At 44.6% G+C, this 22170-nt stretch overlaps 1 protein-coding gene across 1 annotated transcript in view; it reads right to left on the reverse strand.

Annotated features, from left to right (window-relative positions):
• Nucleotides 1–22170, reverse strand: part of LOC138260251 (kinetochore scaffold 1-like) — a 104656-nt gene that overhangs the window by 41015 nt on the left and 41471 nt on the right. The window contains exons 4-5 of the mRNA XM_069208570.1: nucleotides 20815–20875; nucleotides 1137–1198 (exon numbers count right to left, since the gene is read on the reverse strand). The gene's annotated coding sequence lies outside the window, so the exon portion shown is untranslated. The remainder of the gene's footprint in view (nucleotides 1–1136; nucleotides 1199–20814; nucleotides 20876–22170) is intronic.

Raw genomic sequence — 22170 nt, forward strand, 5'->3', positions numbered from 1 at the left:
TGTCTTCAATGAGCATTTCTGACTTTGGACATCAGAACATATTGCTCATCTTGGGCTTAGCTCCACCAGACCTTCCATTTTACAGATTTCCTCATAGGACATCTGAAGGGCTAGCTTGAATTCATCTGAAAACACTAATTTCACTTTCCATTTTCTGATGGTGAGGGGCCATTGAGGAATTCAGCTAGGATTACAAATGTAGAACTAGGACTACAGAAAAGTAACTTTATTTTCTCCATCGTAAGTGCCAGTCCCAGAATATAATTGCAAGTGCGCCCCTCATAGGAGGTTGGGGATAAGCCGAGAAAAAATAGAAAAACAAATGAGCAAGAAAAATGATCAAACGATTTCCAAAAAGAAAGATTTGACATGCTTGAGTGTCTGCCCTGGAGTTGGGATCCAGTAATAATGTGTGGTAAATATTGAACTTCTCAACCTACAAATTTTAAAAACTGGTCCTGTCCTTGAACTGGGGTGGCTCCTTTTCCACTAATACAACATGTATGTCTGCCCGTCAGGAGTTTGTTAGCCTTTTGAAAGCATGTCAAAATGACTATGGATTGTTTGGAAGTAGCCAAAACTTTACAGATAGATTAACAGTGATCAATATTGTGGCAGGGCTTCTGACTGTCTTTACCTTTCTTTTTTACCTAAGGCAGAACTGTAGGGCTCTCTTATCAATGATGTGAAGAAACCTCTGTTGTAGAGTAAGAATTAAACAGAAAATAAAAGTAGAGGCATAATCTGATTTTTATAGGAATTTGAAATCACTTCTGGTATGAAAGAAGGGAGAGTTTTCAAGGACAAAATGTTGGAAAGTATTAACATGTGTGGCTCTGAGGAACATATGTAAGCAAAGGTTGAAATACTCACCCATCAGGACAATAAGAACACTACAACTGACGACTGCTGCTGAAGAGTAGATTTTCAGAGGGATTCAAAGTGGTAGCGGAACCCATCAGTTTTGCAAATTTGCAAAGGGCAACCAGCAGATGAGCAAGTAAATCAAATCAACTTGATTTTCCAGTGTTAGATTACTGGGTTTACATGGCAATCAATAAAAAGTAGCAGCTTATCTAAAGACATTGCCACGATTGGAATTGCTGAACTTTTAAGACATGCACGCACGCACTCACTTTATAGGCTCAGCAAAGCTGACACGACGAGTGTTCTTCCGCCGCTTCTCTCGGACGGAATCCTAAAAGACAGAAACAATTATCTAAACCATGCCTGGAAATTACAATGGCCATCTACTCTATAAAAACAGTTTGCCCATTTATCACACATTGCCACTGCTACAGGCATATACAAACGTGTCACATTTGCTAAATCAGTACCTGCAGCTTCTGCCAGAAAGTACACCTACTTTCAGGTTCAATATTTAGAGTGGTTGTGGAGTGACAATATTGTCCAATTAACTTTTTGCGCCCCTCTAAAATCCTTTGAAGCAATACATTTGAATTTGGTTTTTATCAATTTTCAAATTGACTTAGTTGGTTGATTGATATGGCGGCTCATCTGTGAAAAATTTGTTTATCAAGCAGTTTATAAATAGTAGACAGTATGCACATGTACACCGAAAGCAGTCTTATTAGGTTATGTTTGCAAGCACTCTGGCCTGTTGTCATCTATCTGTGAGCTTTTAACCACGCCTATCACTATCACTTGTTCATGGGCTTGCCTTTCAAAAAAAATGTATCATTGCTAAACGCTTTACATTTGTCCCTCTTTGGGGCAGTTTTGTTACCGCCTTGGCCATCGACCCCGTTACATGGATAACTGCACGTTTGCCGATACGTTTGACTGCGAGCAAAAGTTTTTTCTTTTGTGTCTCTCCTTCATGCTCATGCTCCTGGCGGATGGGGCGCTGTTAATTGGCACGCTTATGCCAACTGTCTTACTTTTCAATTTATGTGGCAAGAAAAGTCCAGTTAGGCCCATTGCACTGCAAATGCTTGTTTCCTTACATTGCCATTTGAAGGTGGAACTTTAATTCTTCCCTCAATTGTTTAATTCAGAAATGGCTCAGCCATTCATCACTCAATACACAAACTGCTAAATACCTGTGGCATTGAATTTACAAATGAAACCAGCCATTTGAAGAGGTCTTAAAGCATAGAGCAGTGTGAACAGCCTCCAAGCTAACTGTCAAAGAAAGATGGAGAAGTACCAGTACATTCAGATCTGGGTATCGCATATTCTAATTCCCAAAATATTAACCTGTCTGTTAGAGAGAGGCTTGACTGGACTGTAAATAAGGATGGTGTGGCGCTTCCCTTTACAGGGGTGCCATACCATGTTTAGATAATGCAGAAAATTCTAATATGCATTTAATTGATCATAGCTTTTGTTACTGAAGTTTTGTTGTAACTGTAGGAGGCTGGACTGGCTTGTAGTGAGTACCAAGAGGTACTTTCACCTTGCACCAGGCCCAGGTATCCCTTATTAGTGTAGAGGGGTGTCTAGCAGCAGAGGCTGATAGAAAAGGTAGCTTAGCAGAGCAGCTTAGGCTGAACTAGGAGACGAGTGAAGCTCCTACAGTACCACTAGTGTCATATGCACAATATCATGAGAAAACACAATACACAGATATACTAAAAATAAAGGTACTTTATTTTTATGACAATATGCCAAAGTATCTCAGTGAGTACCCTCAGTATGAGGATAGCAAATATACACAAGATATATGTACACAATACCAAAATATGCAGTAATAGCAATAGAAAACAGTGCAAACAATGTATAGTCACAATAAAATGCAATGGGGACACATAGGGATAGGGGCAACACAAACCATATACTCTAGAAGTGGAATGTGAACCACGAATGGACCCCAAACCTATCTGACCTTGTAGAGGGTTGCTGGGACTGTAAGAGAACAGTGAGGGTTAGAAAGATAGCCCACCCCAAGACCCTGAAAAGTGGGTGCAAAGTGCACCTAAGTTCCCCAAAGAGCACAGAAGTCGTGATAGGGGAATTCTGCAAGGAAGACCAACACCAGCAATGCAACAACGATGGATTTCCTGACGAGAGTACCTGTGGAACAAGGGGACCAAGTCCAAGAGTCACGATCAAGTCGGGAGTGGGCAGATGCCCAGGAAATGCCAGCTGTGGGTGCAAAGAAGCTGCCACCGGATGGTAGAAGCTGTGGATTCTGCAAGAACGACAAGGGCTAGAAACTTCCCCTTTGGAGGATGGATGTCCCACGTCGTGAAGAGTCGTGCAGAGGTGTTTCCGTGCAGAAAGACCGCAAACAAGCCTTGCTAGCTGCAAGGGTCGCGGTTAGGGTTTTTGGATGCAGCTGTGGCCCAGGAGGGACCAGGATGTCGCCAATTGCGTGAGGAGACAGAGGGGGCGTCCAGCAAGACAAAGAGCCCACTCAGAAGCAAGCAGCACCTGCAGAAGTGCCGGAACAGGCACTACGAAGTGGAGTGAACCGGAGCTCACCCGAAGTCACAAAGGAGGGTCCCACGACGCCGGAGGACAACTCAGGAGGTCGTGCACTGCAGGTTACAGTGCCGGGGACCCAGGCTTGGCTGTGCACAAAGGAAATCCTGGAAGAGTGCACAGGAGCCGGAGTAGCTGCAAAACACACGGTTCACAGCAATGCAGTCTAGCGTGGGGAGGCAAGGACTTACCTCCACCAAACTTGGACTGAAGAGTCACTGGACTGTAGGAGTCACTTGGACAGAGTTGCTGAGTTCAAGGGACCTCGCTCGTCGTGCTGAGAGGAGACCCAGAGGACCGGTGATGCCGTTCTTTGGTGCCTGCGGTTGCAGGGGGAAGATTCCGTCGACCCACGGGAGATTTTTTCGGAGCTTCTAGTGCAGAGAGGAGGTAGACTACCCCCACAGCATGCACCACCAGGAAAACAGTTGAGAAGGCGGCAGGATCAGCGTTACAAGGTCGCAGTAGTCTTCTTGCCTACTTTGTTGCAGTTTTGCAGGCTTCCAGCGCGGTCAGCAGTCGATTCCTTGGCAGAAGGTGAAGAGAGAGTTGCAGAGGAACTCTGATGAGCTCTTGCATTCATTATCTAAAGAATTCCCCAAAGCAGAGACCCTAAATAGCCACTTAAATGGCTACTTAGGAGAGAGGATAGGCTAGCAACACCTGGAGGAGCCTATCAGAAGGAGTCTCTGACGTCACCTGCTGGCACTGGCCACTCAGAGCAGTCCAGTGTGCCAGCAGCACCTCTGTTTCCAAGATGGCAGAGGTCTGGAGCACACTGGAGGAGCTCTGGGCACCTCCCAGGGGAGGTGCAGGTCAGGGGAGTGGGCACTCCTCTTTCCTTTGTCCAGTTTCGCGCCAGAGCAGGGCTGGGGGATCCCTGAACCGGTGTAGACTGGCTTATGCAGAGATGGGCACCATCTGTGCCCATCAAAGCATTTCCAGAGGCTGGGGGAGGCTACTCCTCCCTAGCCTTAACACCTTTTTCCAAAGGGAGAGGGTATAACACCCTCTCTCTGAGGAAGTCCTTTGTTCTGCCTTCCTGGGCCAAGCCTGGCTGGACCCCAGGAGGGCAGAAACCTGTCTGAGGGGTTGGCAGCAGCAGCAGCTGCAGTGAAACCCCGGTAAAGGTAGTTTGGCAGTACCCGGGTCTGAGCTAGAGACTCTGGGGATCATGGAATTGTCACCCCCAATGCCACAATGGCATTGGGGTGACAATTCCATGATCTTAGACATGTTACATGGCCATGTTCGGAGTTACCATTGTGACGCTATACATATGTCGTGACATATGTATAGTGCACGCGTGTAATGGTGTCCCCGCACTCACAAAGTCCGGGGAATTTGCCCTGAACAATGTGGGAGCACCTTGGCTAGTGCCAGGGTGCCCACACACTAAGTAACTTAGCACCCAACCTTTACCAGGTAAAGGTTAGACATATAGGTGACTTATAAGTAACTTAAGTGCAGTGGTAAATGGCTGTGAAATAACGTGGACGTTATTTCACTCAGGCTGCAAGGGCAGGCCTGTGTAAGAATTGTCAGAGCTCCCTATGGGTGGCAAAAGAAATGCTGCAGCCCATAGGGATCTCCTGGAACCCCAATACCCTGGGTACCTCAGTACCATATACTAGGGAATTATAAGGGTGTTCCAGTATGCCAATGTAAATTGGTGAAATTGGTCACTAGCCTGTTAGTGACAATTTGGAAAGAAATGAGAGAGCATAACCACTGAGGTTCTGGATAGCAAAGCCTCAGTGAGACAGTTAGTCATAACACAGGTAACACATACAGGGCACACTTATGAGCACTGGGGCCCTGGCTGGCAGGGTCCCAGTGACACATACAACTAAAACAACATATATACAGTGAAATATGGGGGTAACATGCCAGGCAAGATGGTACTTTCCTACAGTAACTGCAATCTCTGCCAGTTTGATTGACTTAATTGCGGCCATCACCTTTGGTCACATGGTAGACAGCACTCAAAGACTTTAGTCATTCCCCAAAAAAATCTTTTATTTGCCAAATTACATTTCGCCTTATAAAGACTACCCTGTTCAAGGAAATCTATAAGGAGTTACTCAGACTGATCTAAGGCAGATGTAGGATTTTATTGCTTTGTTGAGACTCACATTACCCATCTACGGAAGGCTCCAATATTTTGTACACAGCTCTAGTCTGAGGTGTAATGGGGGTGGGGAAAGCCCGGCAGCCACTGCTGTGGATGTGCATTGTAGACTTGATAAAATAGACTACAGCAGAAGTTGAGGTACTGACATAAATTGGGAGAAGGATAAGAGTTCCAGGAAAGTCCTGCTGAAGCCATTTCACATTCCACAAATTACATGCTAACTTAAAGTGAGTGTGGTACAGCGGCCAGCTAAATAGCTATTCTAATTAAATTACATGTGTTTCACACTGAGAGGCAGATCTATTGTTGGGGGAACGTTAAAACATGAACCTGAGATATGTAACGGATTATGGGGATCATAATTCTAGTCCCTAGAGTAAGATTTTAAAATTACATCTCATACCACAGGATTTTAATTTGTGGAAGATGGAGAGAGATGCTATATATACTTTTATGGTTAAGCTCATCTTATGATCTAGTCAAAATATAATTAAATAGAATAAAATGTAAATCGTTATTTGGAGAAGGGCATCAAGGAGTCACAAGCCAAAGTGGTTGGTTATTCAGGAGTTCTGGCCTACACATAATAAAATGAAAAACCCATTTGTAGAATTCTTTAGGGAAAGAGCAAAAATTATCAATCCGAGTGTCACTGGCCTGATTTTTGAAGCTTCCTGGATAGTGCTGGTGGAGCTGCAGCCCGATGGTCACATTCTTTGCTATTTAGCAGGGAATGAAGAGCTGGGGCCACTGTGCGGCAGTGGAGAGGGTCAGCAACAAGAGGCAGGAGCAAGAGTGTGATCACCCGGCTTGGGAGAGGGAAGCAGGAGGGGAGACAGAGAAGGCTCATGTCAAGGGGTATACCCCATGACCAGCTCAGTGTCCAACCAAGCAACAGATTACTTCAGTTTGGGCTCAACATGGTCCTTTAACAGAGGGTCAGGATTCCACAATCGGGCGCAATACAGAATGCAGGGGCAGACGAGTACCTCATTGAATAGACACACAACGTGGAAACTCACTAAAAGCTATGTGCTCGAGTGACTACAGACCAGGTGTTGGCAGCGAGAGGCAGGTGTTAGTTTAGTGGATGTGCCTGTGATGGAGGCTACAGCTATCCGGCAGCTATGTTGTCAGTTTAGGTAAGGGGCCCGGCCTGCCTCATCAATCCCTTAAAGGTGCAGTTGAGTTCAGCTCAGTAGACAGTACACACAACGTTCCTCCCTCCAAGTCTTGTCACGCTGTCAGCAGCTGGAATGCTTTCAACAGAAAACCTCACGAGTGACCAGTGAGAGCTGGGTTAGTAGGCTCTTCTAGACATTTAATATGTGGCAGATGGTACAGTTTGCAGATTGGCTACAGCAACATCTACTTGGCATTGGCATACGGAAAGCAGATAAACAGCAAGTGCAGTTGTCTTTCAAGAAACTGCAGAATGAATTGTTGCTGCAAGAAGTTGTCGGAGGAGGCTTCCAGTAAAGTTGAGGGGGTGAGGAGACCGTAAGCGACATGTAAATTGCAATGTTCAATCTATTTTCTCTGAATTGAAACGTGGTATTGATGGCATTAGCTGAAGGTAAATGTGCTACAGCGCAAAGTGAAATAAATACAATCTGAAATGGACCAAACATGACGGAAACATCAGCCAGGAAAAAGTACTCAATGGAGAACAAGGAAGACTTGTCTGTCACAGCAGTTTGCAAAATCGAACGCCAAATATTGCAACTAAAGGTTAGATTTGTGGACTTGGAAAGTTGCTTCAGAAGAAACAATTTATGTACACTGAGCATTGAGAATACACAAATATAAGGAGAGAATACTGATGAACGTTACTTATAGAACCTGTTGTATGAAACAACCTTTGCCTAGAAATTTGTAGTGGAACAGTCACACATCACCTACTGTACAAAATTACTAGGTTGGCCACGAACACCATTAATTGCATTACTACTCGCGTTTACAATATAACCTGCATAACAATACGGCAATTATTTCGGGAAGTTCAGTGGGGTGATGGTTCATATCAGGGATTAACTGTGCAGGACGGACTATATTGTTCTATGATAATGAAGGGATTTATTTAGTTAATGTTACTGCTAATTCTAAAAACAGCAGAATGCACAGAAAACTGTGGCATGTTGAGGGCAGTGGCATCACTGACTCTGAAACTTAGTTTAGTATTTACATTATCATAGCCATATAGCCCACCGAAGCGGGCTAGCCCAGCTACAAAAAGCTATAAGGCTATTAAAACATTCTGCCACTAGAGGGCAGAATGCTGTAATAAATAAAACGAAGTCCTCACTAGGCTGAGGAGATGGATATCCCTCCCTTGGGCTTGGTGGGGCCTTTGTTCATAGCTATTGCTGTGTTAAAAACTTTGGAATTTTGAAGCTCTGGGCTTTTAACAGCCATTAGAAGCACAGAACACTCCATTGTCTTCAATGGAGCTTCCAACATTTCAATATTCTAATATAGCTTTAGAACCCGCCGTAGTGGGCTCTACCGGCTATTAAAGGCCCACTCCTGCGTTAAAGGCCAGAGCCGAAGGCGAGGGCCTTTAACAAGGGAGAGGACCTTTAATAGCCGGTAGAGCCCACTACGGCGGGTTCTAAGGCTATTAGAACATTCTGCCATTAGAGGGTAGAATGTTCTCCTAAATAAAACAAAGGCTTCCCGGAACCGGAGGGGATTAAAATCCCCTCAGGCTCCATGAGGCTTTGTTCACAGTTGCTGCTGTGAACAAAGAAGATTGGAATGTTGGCGCTGCGGGCTTTTACCGGCCAGTAAAAGCCCGGAGCACTCCATTGTTTTCAACGGAGTTGCCAACATTCCAATGTTCTAATACTTTATAGGTGCAAATCCTAAATAATTACCCAAAAGCTAGAGAGGTGGTTGTCTATTGTCTAAGTCTGGGAAGCACGTATATTTAATCAACAGTGTTCAGTATATAATAAATCGGCCCTAACTTATGTCTGTGGTCCAAATAATGACAAGCAGGAGTTCTAGAAGCAAATTACAGTAAAAGGCAGTGCAGTCCTAATGTTAACATTTTTGCTGGTGATTTTAACAAATTCACTTTGAATCAAATGGGCTCCAGGCTGTCACATAAGCATGTTACTAGCACCTATAGTGATGTTAATGCTGCATTAACTACAACTTTGGATGATGTGTACGGCCAATATGCAGATGTATCCAAGTGTGACTGAGCATCCTGTGTTTTGAGTGAATGCACAAGGGACGTGTCAACTAAACCTAGCTAGACTGGATTGTAAGGCACAGGAGGATTTAAGTGTAGAGAAATGCTCACTTTCTAAAAGTGGCATTTCTAGAATGGCAATAATAAATCCAACTTCACCAATAAGCAAGATTTTCTATTACCATTCTGCCCACAATAAATATGACCTGTGACCAATGTTCCCTGTAAGGCGCGCGCGCACACCTTTCCTTCCCCCATCGCACAGGCCCCTTTGGCAAGCGCGCACGTTGTGCTGTTATCAAATGTTCCATCATTCCTATACTTTGTGGTAGTTTATATGCGTTATCACTTTCTAAGCCTAAATAAGCCTTTTAGAGCGATATACGTGCTCCCCTAAGGCAGATAATGCTCATATTTGAATCTGGATTGAAGTCAATGAAAACAGCGTTTAAATGCCGCGGGGAGTGTTTTAAACATAATTTGGCGTACTTTAGCATACAAGCGAGCAAGTGATATTTGTCTTGGAAATTAATGGTTAATGAGCTAGGAAATGCTTCAGAACAGTAGAAAATGTGCTGTTATCAAATGTTCCACCATTCCTATACTTTGTGGTAGTTTATATGCGTTATCACTTTCTAAGCCTAAATAAGCCTTTTAGAGCAATATATGTGCTCCCCTAACAGGTCATGTCCTTGGGGTGTGCAACCAGGACACAAAACTGCCTTAATGCCCTATTGCATGGAGCAATGATATCCCTTTTTTGCTTTAGTGGTATGGAGAGGCTAATGCCAAAGATCTTGGCTAGTTATGCGCTGCGCGCGCGTGAATGGTCAATTTCCTGGCGCACGTATCCTTGGCTGCAGCGCACAGAGACCGCACACTGCCGCACACAGTGGAAAAAAATTAGAGGGATCATTACCTGTAACTCCTTTTAGATCAAAATCTACCACTCAAGCAGTGTATGAGGGTAGCCCTAATGCTATCCTATGAAAGGAGCAGGCCACACAGCAGTGTAAAGCGAATTTAGGAGTTTTACACTACCAGGACACATAGAACACACATGTTCATGTCCTGCCTTTTATCTACATCGCACCCTGCCCTATTGAGTACCTAGGGCCTACATTAGGGGTGACATATGTAGAAAACAGGAAGTTTACGGCTTGACAATTACTTTTAAATGCCAAGTCGAAGTAGCAGTGAAACTGCACACACAGGCCCTGCAATGGCAGGCCTGTGACCTGGTTAGGGGGCTACATATGTTGGTGGCACAACCAGTGATGCGGCACACTAGTAGCATTTAATTTACAGGCCCTGGGCACATGTAGTGCACTTGACTAGGGACTTACAAGTACATTAAATAAACCAATTGGGTCTGAGCCAATGCCACCATGTTTTAAGGAGAGAGCATAAGCACTTTAACACTGATTAGCAGTGGTAAAGTGCGCAGTCCTAAAGCCAGCAAAAATGAGGTCAGAAAAAGAGGAGGAGGAAAGCAAAAAGTTTGGGGGTGATCCTGCAGAAAGGCCATTTCCAACACCAACGAAAACAGTTGCAAATGTTATAAGAGAAAAACATTTTCAGATCATTAAAGTTGCTATTCCGTGAGACACCATGACCAAAGCAGTGCTTTTCGAAACTACTAAAGGAGCTGTTCACACCTCTAGTGCTGAACTTAGCTAATTATTATCAGTTATTCGAATTCATATGTGGATTGAACTGAGATCTTTAGATCAGACTTAATATGGGGCTTCCTGGCAATTTACAGATATGTAGACTTTAGGCAGTACCGGACTAATTCATTGATCCATGACCTGACTCGTTCCATTAGCAGCAAGGCCAGTTTAAAACAACTCCTCCTACAAAAAAAACTCAATGTTACCCCAATCCAGATGATAAATAATGTAGGAAGCACCCAACAGAAAATATACAGGGAGTGCAGAATTATTAGGAAAGTTGTATTTTTGAGGATTAATTTTATTATTGAACAACAACCATGTTCTCAATGAACCCAAAAAACTCATTAATATCAAAACTGAATATTTTTGGAAGTAGTTTTTAGTTTGTTTTTAGTTTTAGCTATGTTAGGGGGATATCTGTGTGTGCAGGTGACTATCACTGTGCATAATTATTAGGCAACTTAACAAAAAAAAATATATACCCATTTCAATTATTTATCATTACCAGTGAAACCAATATAACATCTCAATATTCACAAATATACATTTCTGACATTCAAAAACAAAACAAAAACAAATCAGTGACCAATATAGCCACCTTTCTTTGCAAGGACACTCAAAAGCCTGCCATCCATGGATTCTGTCAGTGTTTTGATCTGTTCACCATCAACATTGCGTGCAGCAGCAACCACAGCCTCCCAGACACTGTTCAGAGAGGTGTACTGTTTTCCCTCCTTGTAAATCTCACATTTGATGATGGACCACAGGTTCTCAATGGGGTTCAGATCAGGTGAACAAGGAGGCCATGTCATTAGATTTCCTTCTTTTATACCCTTTCTTGCCAGCCACGCTGTGGAGTACTTGGACACGTGTGATGGAGCATTGTCCTGCATGAAAATCATGTTTTTCTTGAAGGATGCAGACTTCTTCCTGTACCACTGCTTGAAGAAGGTGTCTTCCAGGAACTGGCAGTAGGACTGGGAGTTGAGCTTGACTCCATCCTCAACCCGAAAAGGCCCAACAAGCTCATCTTTGAAGATACCAGCCCAAACCAGTACTCCACTTCCACCTTGCTGGCGTCCGAGTCGGACTGGAGCTCTCTGCCCTTTACCAATCCAGCCACGGGCCCATCCATCTGGCCCATCAAGACTCACTCTCATTTCATCAGTCCATAAAACCTTAGAAAAATCAGTCTTGAGATATTTCTTGGCCCAGTCTTGACGTTTCAGCTTGTGTGTCTTGTTCAGTGGTGGTCGTCTTTCAGCCTTTCTTACCTTGGCCATGTCTCTGAGTATTGCACACCTTGTGCTTTTGGGCACTCCAGTGATGTTGCAGCTCTGAAATATGGCCAAACTGGTGGCAAGTGGCATCGTGGCAGCTGCACGCTTGACTTTTCTCAGTTCATGGGCAGTTATTTTGCGCCTTGGTTTTTCCACACGCTTCTTGCGACCCTGTTGACTATTTTGAATGAAACGCTTGATTGTTCGATGATCACGCTTCAGAAGCTTTGCAATTTTAAGAGTGCTGCATCCCTCTGCAAGATATCTCACTATTTTTGACTTTTCTGAGCCTGTCAAGTCCTTCTTTTGACCCATTTTGCCAAAGGAAAGGAAGTTGCCTAATAATTATGCACACCTGATATAGGGTGTTGATGTCATTAGACCACACCCCTTCTCATTACAGAGATGCACATCACCTAATATGCTTAATTGGTAGTAGGCTTTCGAGCCTATACAGCTTGGAATAAGACAACATGCATAAAGAGGATGATGTGGTCAAAATACTCATTTGCCTAATAATTCTGCACTCCCTGTAGTCGATAAAACAAAACACCTTATTCAATTGACAAACTAATCTTAAAAATAATTTTAAAGGTTTCAGCACATATGTCCACATTTTTACTTGATGCACACAGTGCACAAAGCTTCTGCGTTAAGTGCATTAAAATGTGTTCAAACAAATTTAACATAAATTGAAACAAGCTGTGCCAAAGCCAATAGGTCTCACCTTTATAGTGAGTGCTACGCTACCAGCTTTGCCAATCTTTTTAACCCCTTGAGCGCCATAGACATAATGGTTATGTACATGGGCGAGGCACCACGGACCTAACCATTACATCCTAGCACTGGCCCTCAGGGAAGTGCTGGCTCTCCCCCTGAGGGCCGCGCCCCCAACCCGCCATGGCAGGGCTGGAAGGGGAATCGCTTTCCCTTCCACCCCCCACCCTCCTCCCCCCCCAAAACCACCCCAGCGACCTCATCAGAGGCCGCCCCATGGGAGAGAAATGTCAAAGCATTTCTCTTCCGATCATGTGAAGGGGGGGCCTGAGAGGCTTCAAAGGGAAGGAAAGGCATTTTCTTCCCTTTGATATCTCGCTAGTGAAGTGATCAGGCTGCAGAAATGCCCACTAGACACCAGGGATAATTTTCCAAATGGAAATTGGCAAAAGGGGAGCGACCCCTTGGGCAAGACTGACTCCCCAGGGAACAATAATTTTTTAGGCCTCTTCTGACCCCCGCGCCCACCCCAACCCCCTCCTCCCCCCCCCCCCACCCCGGCCACGGGGCAGATCTGCCTATTGTTCTGAAGCTGATCTGCCCACAGGGGTCACTCCCCCAAGCCATATAGGGAAATCTACCAAACCCAAACATTTCTGAAAACTAGACACCCGAGGGAGTCCAGGGAGGTGTGACCTGCGTGGATCCCCCAGTTTTTTCTTACCCAGAATCCTCAGCAAAGCTCAAATTTTGCTAAAAAAAATAAAATTAAAAAAACAAAGGAAAATGTTCCCACATTTCTGTGTGGGATCACCGCAACGTGACAAATTTCCTACCACCCAACATTCCCTTCAGTCTCCCGGTAAAACTGATGCCTCACTTGTGTAGATGGGCCAAGTGCCTGTGACAGGGAAGAGCCAAAAACATGTCGAAATTTAGGGTGGGGGGGGGGGGATATGGGGGGGGGGGGGGGGGGGGGTGTCAAAGCGGGTCCCAAAAGGCAGTTTTCAGGCTGACAAGTGGTGCATAATTTTTTATCAGTATACATGAGACAATGCTGGGTGGTAGAAATTTTGTGGATTCCTGCAGATTTCCAGAAGGTTCCATCACAAAAATTTGGAAAAAGATGTGTGATCTTCAGCAAAGTCGGAGGTTTGCAGGGCATTGTGGGTAACAAAATGTTGCAGGGTGCATGTGAAGCACACCACCCTGCACTCACCCAGATGTTTCGTTTTCAGATGTGTCTATGGCAACGTCCCAAAGTCCAAAAAGTGCAGCCCTCACCGTTCCAAGTGGGACGATTTTGAGAGTTAGCCAAGCTCTCATGGCCCAAATGTAAAACCAAAACCCAAAATAATCAAATTTCCCTCTTGCTTGCCATGGGATAAGATGTTCTAGTGTGCGGGGGAGAGCTGAAAGACTGTTACCCTGTTCCATTGGGGTCGGGGCATAACCGTACCCATACTGGTTGGTAGCCACCACCACACTATTCGGCCAACAGTAATGTGCCCCCATGGGGAGTGACCCTTGCCCAAGGGGCTGCCTCCCCCAAACAAAACACACACATCCCTGGTGCCTAAGTAGTTTCTGCCCCCACCCCTGAGCAGATCGGCATAATTGAAATAGGCCGATCTGCCCCCAAGTGGAGCAGAAATGGCCTAAAATAAATTTGCCCCACCCCGAGGGGAGCTACCCCTGCTTAAGTGGGTCGCTCCCCCTGCGTGAAATTGGCCCAAAAAAAACAAATGGTGCTGCCCCCTTTGGGGGCAGAGCAGCCTAATAAAAATAGGCGCCAAATTGACACAAAAAAAATAAAAATCCCTGGTGTCTAGTGGTTTCTGTCCCCCTTGAGGACAGATTGGCCTAATAAAAATAGGCTGATCTGCCCTCAAGGGGGGCAGAAATGGCCTAAATATAAATTTGCCCCCCAGGGGAGAGACCCTTGCCTAAGGAGTCGCTCCCCATATATTTAAAAAAAAAAAAAAAAAAAAAAAAAAGACATCCCTGTTGTCTAGGGCTTTCTGCCCCCTCGAGGGCCCGGATGAGGGGGGGAGGGGGCAGAAATATCCTAAAAATACTTGGCCCGCCCCCCATTCAATAATATATATATTTAAAAAAAAAAAAAATGGTGCCTAGTGGGTATTTCTGGTGGCCGATCGCATTGTGATCGGGCAGCAGTAATGCTGAGAGAGACATGAGAGGAGAGGAAAGGCCTTTGCAGGCTGCATGACATGGTGCTCCCTAAAAGTGAAAACACGACATGGCACACAACCTGTGTGCCATGCCCCCTAAACTCTGCATGTAATATTTGTAAGTCAACCCTACAGCAGGCCTATGCATAACCCTCCCCTCCCCCTGCAACGCCTCCACCAACCAGGGCGCGCACGCACACACACACACTTATATTCATGGGGATCTTGGAATGCACTTTTTTTCCTTTTTTTTTTTTAATAATGCACAGAAAAAACAGAGTGGGTATTCTCTAGAATGAACCAGATTTATGCTCATAACGAGGATAGTTTAATCTCTTTGCCATTGGACTGCATTTGACTGTTGATAAATATTTATCATCGGATTATGTGTTTATTCTAGATATGTATAGTTCTTTAGGAAATATGTTTAGTTACTATTTCCTAAAAATTAAATATACACATACTCTTTAAGCCTGTTTAACAAATATATATTTACTCATGGTTAAATATATGTGTGTATGTATAAACATACATATGTGTATATTATTCTATGCTTAACATGTTCATAGGTCATTGCATAGCTCCTAGATAAATTGTTATATTAGATACTTATGAATCCCTGTTTTCTTGTTTTATATCACAATGAGAAAATGTTATCGCAACTATTTAACAGCAAGCATTTCGCTATTGAAAAATTTATGGAAAATAAATAAATGTTAGAAAAGTACACTTATTAATTAACATCAAATATTACAAATCTTTAAAGTCTGTTTATACAACTTCTCTTATTATTATAACCATTATTATACTGCTTGCACATATATTTGCTGTGTATTTACATAACTATTTCTTACTCTAGTCATACTGTACTAGCGCAAATAATAAACAAATAAAATCAAATACATTTAAAAAAATAAAATAAAAGAATAAATAAATAAAATAAAATTTACTCTTTTTAAGCTTTACTCTGTCTCCTTATCACCCTATGTCTCTATCATTCTATCCTCCATCGTCACTCGGACTCATCCCAAACCCATTCCACTACTGTGATCTCCAAAATAACCCTGCCTAAGATCTTCCCTCCTCTACCGCTCCTGTCTCACCCCCCACCTCAGTTTACTATGATCTCCGAAACAGCCCTACTAAATTCTCCCTCACGTATCAACTTTGACTAATCCAAAACCCATTCTGCTGCTATGATCTCCCTAACCCCTCCCTCCTTCATCTCTCCTTTACTCATCCCAAGCCTCATCCTATTACTATGAGCTCCCAATTAACACTTCTGGATTCTTCCCTCCTCTAACCCTCCATTACTCTAGTCAATCCAACTAACAAACTCACATATCCTCCACTCCAATTAACTCATACCAATCCTGTACTTATATTTCCAACCATTAATTCCTCTTGGGTTCCGGAGTAGTGTGCTACTCGCTGAAAAGCGCTTCAATGCCTCACCAGGGGTAGAAAGCGCTATATAAATACAATTACAATTGTATTACATGGACCACCATTTACGATGATGCTAACATAAGCAGTACCCAGGGTCCAGTCTATTTGGCTTTATTCCCCTCCCCTACTACCTTTCAATCTTGAGCTTCCCTAGAAGTCGATCAGTCTTCTCCCACCACTCTGCATCCCTGTAAGCTTATTGAACATTGCGTAGCATGACAGGTAACTTAACTAAAACAACTTTTTAAACCCCCTCCACCCCCTCCACCCCCACCAGACAATCCTAAGATCACAAATGATTTGTTTATAGTTATCACCACCATCCTGTGTCCAACGTGCACAGTGTACCATTACTCCCTCCCCACCACCCCCGCCCCCACCACCCACTGTGATCAAACTGGTTTGCACTGTCTCTACTTCACAGTGAACTAAACTAGCCCCCACCACCCATGTGCAGAGATGAGGGATACCAGTGCTTTCCCCACCCCACACAGGGCAGCGTTCCACTTTGGGTCTAACCCTGGCTGGTCCAACAGTGCCCAAAAATTGGGTAGCCCCGCAGAAGCTAAAATGCAATAATAATACTTGTCAAATACACATAACACATTGTCCATGTTGAGCTCTCGGTTATCGCTTAGTCCCGAGTGACACACGGTTCCTTCATCACGTTTTCCTTTTTCTCCCCCTTAAAGTACTTACATACCAGGACCCTGGCCAGCTAGTCCCCCTAAACTGCAGTTGTCCATATCAACCAGTCTGTAGTTCAGCGGTTCCTGATTGGGTTGATGCCACACCCTCCTCCCCACTGCTCTGGGTGTTATTTATACCTGTGTCATCCATCTACAAGCATGCTGTCTTCCTGTACTTCAATCCCGGATCCATTGTCTCCTCCCACCGTCGATTGTCCCTGCGACGTGTTCCATGAGGTGGCTCTCCGTCCTCCCCTTCAACCACCCCAACTAGTCTTTGCAATGGCCATCAGTCTCGCGACTTGGTCCTTGAGACTGGCAACATCCTGCCCCAGGTCGCCAATCATTTGCTCATAAACGCTCACTCTCTCCGACACTTTACAAAGGTCTACATGCACAAGTCCCACCTTAATGGCCACGGTGTCTATTTTGCCTTCCAGAATGGTGCGGGACCCTTGTATTGCCTTCATCAGTGATGCCCATTACGGTTTCCCCTCCAATTCCAGCGTATCAGCACCCGTCTGGCGTGTACTATGCTGCAGCAGAACCAGCAGAAGGGCATACTGGCTGATCATGTTGCTCTTCTGTCCTTTGGGTGCTTTATTCTTCCCCCATAGCTGGTTCCAGGGTGCCCCACCCCACCAGGTCCGAGTCTGCATACAGTATTCACCAGTAATCATGGAATGTCAATTATAGAGTGCACCTATATGATCCACATTAGGGGGGGGGGGGGGGGGGGGGGGGGAAGGGGCTATGGTGCAGTTAGCACCCCACAGATCTTGTTCCCTGCCTCTCATCCCTCCTAGCGGGGCTGCAGCTCCCTGGTATTCAGGATCCCTATTGGCACGGTCCACCAGCTGGAGCCTTCAGTCACTTCTAGTTCTCAGTGCAGGTCTGCAGGTGGGCAAGTCCAGCTTCCCTGCATCCAGAGATTCCCCCAATCAATGGGGTCCCCTCCATCTCTCCAAAACGGGCACTATTAGCACAGCATGACCATCTCACTGCCTGGCGGGACTCCATTCAGATGTTAGCCTGGCAATGGGGAGGCGTTGTCAGTTCCTTCCTCACTTTCCCAGTGGTGTTCCCCATTTACTGACTTTATAGACAGGATCAGTGCTCCCAATAGGCCTTCGCGGCTCCCCATTCTTGTACCAGGGTAGGTCATGCCTTTCTTCATCCCTGATCAATGTCTAGGGCTGTTAACAATGTCTCTAGTGTGGGTAGTGTCCCATGCCAGGCCTAGTCTACTTAAATCACCAGGATGACCCAAGGTGCTCACCCACAATTCAGGGCATGTGCCCAGTTGTCATACTCCAGCCCTCTGGCTCTGCACAGTGCCTGCAGTCTGCCTTAGCCGGCCTCAGCACCAGTGTCTAAGCATACAGGCGAGGCGGCCGAGGACCTCCCTGCTCCCCCTGTTTGGGCACCAACATACTCACTCTGACAGCTCAGGGAGGGGGTGGGGTGGGGAGCATCCGCCAGGCCACAGCACAACCATAGTCCTGGCCACGCCATTTCACTGCGCAGCCTTTCCAACCAAAAGGTATCATAGTCCGTCAGGGGTAAAACAGAAGGGTTGGGCTCTCAAACCCCTATTGAGGGGCAGCAGAGTACGGCACATAAGTTCTGGAGTCCATATAGCTCTCACTGGGTGCATTTCATTACTCCTGAGGGAAGGACGATGCAGGGTAATTCACTGGGGCATCAGAGATCAGGATGAAGGCATACGAGTGGCCATCATGGTCGGCTGTCTCCATTCAATTGAAAACAATTGAGACTTATCCAATGTGGTACGACTGACACACAATTCTGAAAATTAGCTTTAGTACTGTCACAGGTTTTCTGTATCAATACAATCATTTTTGTGCTGTCAGCTTATGAGACTAAATTGATGAAGAATGAATCTTACCAGTCAAGCCAACGAGGCCATGTAAATGTTAAAAGGGAGGGGGACTCATGGTTGAGCCTTAGTTAAGGAAAAATGGCAGAATGAACAGGATGAAGTGCAACCAAATGAGAACGGTCTAAAAGAAACCACCACAGCAATCCCAGAGACTTCTTACAAATACTATTTATCAGTACTGAGTGAGAAACCATGTCAAAGGCAGCAGATAGACATCTTGGTCCAGGATATGTCAGAGGCCATCATTTGTTATAGGAGATGCAGATTCCAGGCTCTGAGATAGTCTCAAGCCTCGCTGAGTTGGGGCCTGAAGTACATTTACTTCTATTTATTTAGATAACTGTAATTTTCAATAATTTTGGAACGCTTGAGCAGATGGAAAATGGATTTGTAGTTAGTTAACAATGATGAACCAGCCTTGGGTTTCTTTAACAGAACCCCCCCCCCACCCCCCAAGCCTCATGTATCACTGCTGTTTCCAATGAAAGAATACACATGCACCTGGCAATGGGAAAAGGAGTTCTGACACCATCTTGAGGATATCAGGAGGATAGGGTCAAGCAGGCACATGAACGTAGATGAGTGGAACTATGTGCTTAGATAATGAGGAAACTCACTCAGCATGCAGCGTGATTGGGTCTAAAAAAGGCTGTGGATAGGGTTGTGTGTACGGTCACCTGAGGAGACCAGAAAACGGAATAGATTTTTACCATTTGTGCTCTAAAAAAAAAAACAGACATGCTATCGCAAATAATCTGAGAAGAAGGCACCCACTAATTGCACACCCCCAGTTTACTCAAATGAGTAACATTGGAGAGTAGGATTATTAGATGTGAGGGTCTGTAAAGATTAATAGGAAGCTTTAATTGCTTTGATAAGTTGTTTATATTTAGACATATGATCCTCCATTTTCATCTCGGGGTCATGACGTTTCCTCCAGTTACATTTTATTCTTTTACAAATCTTATTTTCTCCAAAGAGTATCTGAAAACCAAATGACTGAAACATACTGCTTTTATTGGTAGTAGTGGGTTTATGGGCAATACCACAGAAAGCAGAGGTACAAAATTATTACAGTCCCCTACAATGCAACTAATATCCTTAGAAAGAAGAGGAGAGTGCTAATAAGGGTTATTTTAGACTGGTGGTAGGATTGGGTCTCGAGGAGCACTAGAGATGTTAGGGCTGGATTTGGAAGTGGAAGAGACCACATGGACCAGCTAGGTCATATTATTCAAGTAGGTGAGCCTTGCAAATTTCATCCAAACCTGTTTACAATCGACTGTGACGAAGTCCTTAGAGAGTTTAGTAGGGCACAGAAATTAGGAAGTTGGATTGCTTCAGTAGCAGCAGCAGCAGCTGATTGGTCCAACATAGGAGATACTCGTTTCTGTGGCTGCCCTTCACCTGGGTGCCATTCCAGCAGAAAGCTCAACTAGGTTAAGGGAAGAGTACAGCTGTATTGTGGGTGGAGGAGGGGTCACATCACCACAGATGCAATGTTTGGCCTCATTTAGGATGACTGGACCCCTTTAAAATTTGTGAGTAGAGGGAAGGGAGCATCAGGCTAGGATTCTCTGGTCCTGCCTGTCTGGTGGAGGTCACAAAAGATCAGAAACTAGCAGGTCTTTGTGCAATATGCTTAATTCTAATGCAAAATTTGGAAAGTAAACTTTTTGGTGAAAAATATATTTCTTGTGGATACACCCTTCACTAGGTACCCCAATCTGATGATGTTCTGTTACCATGCCCCCACCCTCCACTTCCCTCCAGAAAACACATCTTGTCCTGTACTTGCTGCTAATAAATCTTCATGAGTTTCCCTGTGGACACTCCAGCAAGTCATTAGTAATTGGCCACAAACTTGTGAGGTTGCGATTTACCAGTTTTCCCAGGTCGAACCATCCAAGAAAAACCATAAACCCTCGATCAACCTTAGACATGTGAATTTGGAAATTCAAATCTACGTGCAAAATTTCCATTTCCAATGTTAAATATTGCCATTCTTGAGTCTGTAATTTAATAACAGGACTTCACATGCCTGAATGTGTCTATGTAGATTTTGTATTTGTTTTTGTATTACGACTAATGTGCAACTGCAAGATGAATGACATACATGTCAACCTACCTGGTTACATTCATTTCCACTGCCAAGGTCCTGAAGGGGGGGTTCGTGGAGCTTTAAGAATCTAGAAACAATGAGGATTAAAAACAATAAATAAATTAAAAAAAAAAAAAAGGGTCAATATGTTATTGTTTAGTTACAAAAGTGAAAGAAAATGTAGTCCAACAATAAACAGCTCTGAATAAAGACAAAACAGATGTAGGTCTGTTATTACATAATTGCAAATAACACAAGGGCACAAAAGTAACCATTATTTATCCAAGTGGTTTAAAACATGCATTGGCAAAGTCAATAGGTCTAGCTTATAGCTGAAAGTGCTGAGATGCTTTCAGCTATGTAGGCATTCACACACACACACTCAAGCGCTCAATCACTCAACATTCAAGGACTGTATCTCAGCCTCGCGCTTATGCATCTATTTATTCACTCATGCTTAAATTCACCCATCCACAATACCACAAAAAAATACACACACTAAACAATCAAGCGGCACTTTGAATTATTTGTAAGACCAACAGGCTAGAACATCACTTTGTGAGGGGTTGGAGAGGTCTTCTGGCAATGCGCAATTTAAAAATCTATGAGGGGGGTATGAGTACTGTATGTGGTGTGAGTTTGCACTTTCACAGCTCTCACAAACTAGCAATCAGTAGTGTAAAGCTACTACTCTGAGAGGCAGGAGCGCCTCTGGTAGTGATGTGATGTGTGTGACGGGTGTGAATGTGATTCTAATAGTGTGTGAATGATAGTCTGAGGGGGGGAGTGCTTTACGTAGGAAAAGTGTATGAACCCATTTCAGAGGGCTCAGGAAAGGGCAAGCAGGAGTAACTATGCCCAACTGTGGTGGCTCAAGACTTTTACTTCTAAATTTCCCAATGGCCCAACTTACCACGAGCTACAAGCAACTGGGCTAAGTACCACTTCAGCACTTGACTCTCAGTGGTAGTGCAGCTCGAGCAGTCCAAAGCTTCTCGGGGGAAGAGGTAAGCATAGGATGAACACAGGCTCACAACTCGGGTCTGCTTCTCCTGTCCCACCTTCCTGTATAAGGTCCATTGTTATTCCCCAGTTACATGAGCATACATTCAACCTAGGCCATGCTAGAGAGTTCAAGTCAAGTTTCACAATATCTCGGCAAAAGGGCTAAGCAACCAAGCGCCATAGTGCGGAAGTCAGAGCAAGTTTCGTCTGTCTGTGTGCACACCTGCAGCCCATTCACGAGTAGAGATCTGGGTCCTGCAGTCAGGCCAGCAGGCTTCCATGGCACTCCTTCATTCACACAGTAAGTCTTCCTGAATCCAGGAAGAAGGCTTACTCCTCGACTTCGCTCAGGTCACGCCTGCCACTTTCTCACAGATG

The sequence above is a fragment of the Pleurodeles waltl genome, chromosome 9 (genome assembly GCF_031143425.1).
Source record: "Pleurodeles waltl isolate 20211129_DDA chromosome 9, aPleWal1.hap1.20221129, whole genome shotgun sequence".
NCBI lineage: Eukaryota > Metazoa > Chordata > Amphibia > Caudata > Salamandridae > Pleurodeles > Pleurodeles waltl.